This window comes from Macrotis lagotis, chromosome 1 (assembly GCF_037893015.1).
Source record: "Macrotis lagotis isolate mMagLag1 chromosome 1, bilby.v1.9.chrom.fasta, whole genome shotgun sequence".
Classification (NCBI taxonomy): Eukaryota; Metazoa; Chordata; class Mammalia; order Peramelemorphia; family Peramelidae; genus Macrotis; species Macrotis lagotis.
In genome coordinates this window covers 360,799,125-360,804,785 of record NC_133658.1, presented here as the reverse complement: position 1 = coordinate 360,804,785, position 5,661 = coordinate 360,799,125, and positions in this window count along the sequence as shown.

The following is a 5,661-nucleotide window of genomic DNA, read 5'->3' as shown; positions in this document are numbered from 1 at the left end:
TATAGATAGATATAAAGATATATATAGTAAAAATAGCTATATCTATTTAGATATTTCTCTATACAGATATATTTATCACTATGTTTTTTCTTTTTAAAATTAAGGTTTGCTAGTAAGACTGAGAATTCAGATTCCAAGGTAGAAATCTCAATAACCTTTGACTTTTCCCGCTTCCTCAACCTACCTAATTCATCTGATGTTGTCTTATCAATTCTACCTGAGAAAAATCCCTTCCATCAATTTTTTCTCCAATTTTTCCTTCATATCTCATCATTGATACCACTCTAAACTATCATCAGCTATCAGTTCCATTATTTCTATATCTCCCCTAAATCAAGGTTCTTAGCCTGGAGTAGGTAGTCTCCAAAAGTGTTTGTAGACAGACTTCAGGGGAATTATGAACTTAGGTAGAAGGGGGGGTGGGAATCACATCATTATTTTCAGTAACCTCTAACTGAAATTTAGTATTTCTTTCATCTATATAAAAACATTATTCTAAGGTGTCCATAGGCTTTTTCAGAATGTCAAAGGGGTATGTGACACCATAAAAGCTAAGAATACCTGCCCTATATAAAAATCTATCTTACCCTAAAGGAAAATAAGAGAGGAAAGAGATGGGTGAAAGAGACAGGGGGAGTCGAGGATGATAGAAAAGAGGGAAGATCATGGTGGGGGTAGTCAGATATAACACACTTTTGAGGCAAGATAGGGAGAAAGGAAAGAGAAAATAGAATAAATGGTGGTGGGAGGATAGGATGGAGGGAAATATAGCTAGCAATAGCAACTATGGGAAAAATATTGAAGCAAATCTCTGATGGACTTATGATAAAGAATGCTCTCCATCACAAAGACAGAACTGATGGTATCTGAATTCAGACCAAAGCATATTTTTTCTCACTTTATACTTTCTTGAGGTTTTTCTTTCTTTGTAGAGAAAGTATGTTTACTTTTACAACATGATTGTTGTAGTAATAATGTCTTTCATGGCTACACATTTTTAACCTATACCAAGTAACTTGCTTTCTCAATGGGAAAACGGGGTGGGAGGAAGGGAGAGAATTTGGAACTCAAATTCTTAGAAATAAATGTTGAAACTTGCTTTTGCATGCAGCAGGGGTGGGGATTTAAAAATAAAATCAATCTGCATATATACCTGCCCTAAATGGTTTAATCACTTCAATGCCTTCCTTCTCCAATCTTTGCCTGTGTAATCCTAAGGTAATATCCTGTAATATTACACCTCTATTCAAAAATCTTTAGTGGTTCCCTTTGATGCTGAGTCATTTTTCCTGTCTGACGCTTCAAGATTCCATCTGGGGTTTCCTTGATAAATATACTAGAGTGGTTTGCCATTTCCTATTCCAGCTCATTTTACAGATGAAGAAATTGAGATAAAAAGGGTTAAGTGACTTGGCCAGGGTCATACAGCTAGTAAGTGTCTGAGGCCATATTTGAATCATGAAAATGAGTTTTTCTGAGTCTAAGCTCTGTCCACTACACCATCAAGTAGTTCCCTAGTGCCTATCAAATAAAGAATTAACTCACTATCCTGACACTAATCTGTCATTCAAGGTCCTCCATACTTTGGTTGTAACACATTTCCTCTATACCTCCATTTCCAACCTCAACACACACAATTTTTCTCTTCAAAATATTTACTCACTGTCTTTCAGTTCTCATCTTAACCTCTTCCAGTTCCTTTTCTTTATTCAGGCTGTGCCTTAAGTCTGAAGTGACTAATTCATCTACTCCATCATCCCATCAATCCCACCCCCCCATCTCCTCTTATTTAATCCTTCCTTTGACCAACTCTCTCCACTAAATCTTCCCAGATCTGCCCCACCTGGAAGTATTCCCTTTCTCTTTATATTTTTCATCACACACTGTTACCAAGAAGACCAATCAACACTAGGCAGTCTTCCTGCAGTGTTAAGGATTGGGTACAGTAATGAAAAATGAGAGATGTGGTTCATCAACTTGTATATCCTCTCTTGTATGTACTCTGGGTCCTAAGGCACCCAAACATCACAAGACCAACAAAAGACTTCAAATGATCATTTGTGTTCTTTTCCTTTTTAAAAAAAAAATATTGATGATTTCTTTTTATACCATTGTCACCTCCTAATGACTCTGCTTCCAGAAAACATTCCTTTTTGACAAAGAAGTTCAGTTAAACAAAACAAATGGATACATTGGGCATGGACAATGTATATCTCATTCCATACCTTCCACCTACCACTTCTTTTCCAATACTAGGAAGTCATGATCAGTCACTGAATCGATCAAAATGTCTTTCAAATGGTTCCCTTTTATATTATTGTGGCAAATGTATAAATTGTTTTCCTTGCTCTGGTTACTTCCCTCTGGATCAATTCATACAAATTATCCCAAGTTTCTCTTAATTCTTCCTAATTACCATTCTTATAGCAAAACAATAATCTATTACAGGCATAATCTGCAAGTTATTTGATCATTCCCTAATCAATGAGCACTCATTTATGCTTACATCACTTTTTTCAATCATATCACCTGATTCTGTCTCCAAAATTGCCTTCTGCAGTTCAAATACTTTTGTACTTCATTAAAAATTCAGTCAAATCAAATGGCCTTCCAGATATCTATTTATGGCAAGATTTTAGAAGAACTTCCAAAGGAGGTGAGTTTAGTTGTTTCTCATCCATGGCCAAGCAGAAATGTTTAAACAAGAGATAAATCAGGTCCTACTTTGATACACCACAAAGCTTCATCAGGATTGGAACTATATATACATACATACATACATACATATATATATATATATACATATATATATGTATACATACATACATATATATGTATATATATATATATATATATATATATATATATATATATATATATATATATAAGCTTCACTAGGACTGTGGATATGAAATGTGCTTCATGACTACACCCACATCCAATAAGGTGGAAATTTTTCCACCAATAGGTGGAAGTTTTTCCTCCAATAAGGTACCAGTTTTTCATTGCCTTTGGTGCAGTGAACCAGAACAGTCTGACCAGAATAGTCAAGCCCCTCTGTAAGTTAAGATGAAATGAAGATGAAAGTAGAGAAGTGAATGGCAACGAAGCCTCAAATTTTCCCTTCTCTTCCCTGTTCAGACCAGTCCAAACCTTGTGTGAGTTATAATGCAAGCTAAAGAAGAATAGGGAAGTAGATGACAGGTGAGATTCTTAGCAAATAGCTGCAGCATCGTGGGAGGAGGTAATACCCCTTCCTGTCTTCTTTGAGGCTCTTATGTTTGGCCCTGATAATAATAGCTTTGAAGAAGGCTCGGGGTTTTGTCTGAGTCACATCTGTGCTCTTATGCTCTAATGGAGCCAAGACAGAATATATCCTAAATGGAACTAAGCAATGATGACAAGCCCTAGAGCTTTAGAATCAGTCCTTCAAAATAGATTCCAAGTCCTAGATCCCTAGGAGAAATTTCTGTAATCAACTGAGATGATCCTCATAGCACACTGCCTGAACCTCTCCTTTGTGCCCATCATTTCTCCTTGTATCACAATTATTTGTGTAAGTGCCAGGTTCTTTAGACTATAAGTTACCTGAGATTAAAGACTGTGTCATTTTTAATCTTTGAAATCACTGGCCCAGTGCTTTGCACATAATGTTGCTTAAGCCATGTTCATATGAAGTGATTTTAGTTGAATTGACAATTACTATGCAAAGAGAGTCTTAGGCACAACATGAGGGGAGACAAAGAATAAGTCACAGTTTCTATCATCAGAATCTAGAAGCTGGCATTGGGTAGTGGGCAATGTTGGCTAGGCATGGATCAGAATAACCTCAATACAAAGGCAAGACATGATAGGTTCCGACAGAGACTCCTGAGCTTTAGCTCAAGCCTGAGGCTGGTCCCAGAAACCCAGTGACATGCCACTACAGAGAAGCTAAAAATACCCAGGACTGACGCCATGCATCAAATTCCTCCTGCTGAGCAGAGAACAAACAAAGACATCCTGTAATCAGGCAGGCTGGGCACAATGATCTCCGATTGCTCAAGGAAGCCTTGATTACCAGCCATTGCCAAGGAGGCCAGTGCAGATGAACACCGCAGAGAGCAGCACTAGGTGCTTATTGGAAAAAAAGACACAGGCTCACAGGATAATAGTGACAGAACTAAAGGGACTCTCAGAGACCATGGAGCCAAACCTCCTGATTTTAGATGAGGGAACTGAAACCTCTGGACGTGTGTAACTTGTCAGGATTTGAACCAGTCTCTTTGGATTCTAATTTCAATGCTCTTTTCAAAGCTGCTGCCTGATGCTCTTAGTCAGCCAATAAACATTTTTAAAGTTCCTTCTATATATCAGGAATTGTACTAGGCACTGAAATACAAAGAAAGCCCTCAAGGAGCTCACCATCTTATGGGGGAAACAACATGCAAACAATTATATAAAAATGAGCTAAATATAGGACAAATTTGTTGTTTATATAGACAAAGACCCTTAGAACTGGAAAAGATCTTAGAAGTAATTTAGTCTAGTATCTCTACTTTACTTATTAGGATATGAGGCACAGAGAGGTGAAGTAGCTTACTCAAGATTACGCAGACAGGGGTGGCTAGGTGATAAAGTCGATAGAGCACTGGCCCTGGAGTCAGGAGTACCTGAGTTCAAATCCTGCCTCAGACACTTAATAATTACCTAGCCATGTGGTCTTGGGCAAGTCACTTAACCCCATTGCCTTGCAAAAAAAAAACTAAAAAAAAAAAGATTATGCAGACAGTCCCAGAGATGAGAATTGAATTCAGGTCTTCTGACACTGTCCAATCCAATACCACTGCTCCTAAACAATATGACTTTGAGTTTGCATCATGTTGGGATCTTTTGCCAGCTTCTGGCCATATCCCAAAATCTACCTGGGGGTGCAGCTTGGAAGCAGGATGCTTACTTAACATTACTAAATCTGTCAACACATTACACTTGGGCTTGCTCTCAGTACTGATGCTTTCTTGAGCATCTGGTCTGCCAAGAAAGCTTGTAATTTATTACTGCTGGCATTCTTTAGAGCAGATCTGTCTCCTGACCTACCAATCAATCTCCAGAGAAGTGTGATGGGAAGAGCCCTTTGAGGACTCCACCCCATTGACCTGGAATTGATTCCTCTGATCCCATCTCCTCCTAGACTCATTGTACTCTTCCCTTTCCCATCACTGAATCATATATTTATAGTTAGAAATCATCTATTCTCACCCCGCCTCATTTTAAATATGAAGAAAGAGGCCCAGAGAGGAGAAGAAACTTACCTAAGGTCACACAGATAGTAAGCTGGATTTTAACTAAACTATTCTGACTCCAAATCCATTTTCCCCATTGCCCTAAACTAGCTCAGGTGCCACCTCTTCTCTATCGAGGCTTCTCTAATCTCAATTCTTTGTTCTTTTTGTTGTTTTTGCAAGGCAATGGGGTTGAGTGACTTGCCCAAGGTCACACAGCTAATAATAGGTAATTATTAAGTGTCTGAGGGTGGATTTGAACTGATTCCAGGGCCAGTGCTCTATCCGCTGTACCACCTAGTTGCCCTATCATTACTTATCTCTGTAGTAATGTTGCTGAGCCTTGCATATAACAGGCACTTCTTAAGCTTTGTTGAATTAAATATACATATATACAAGG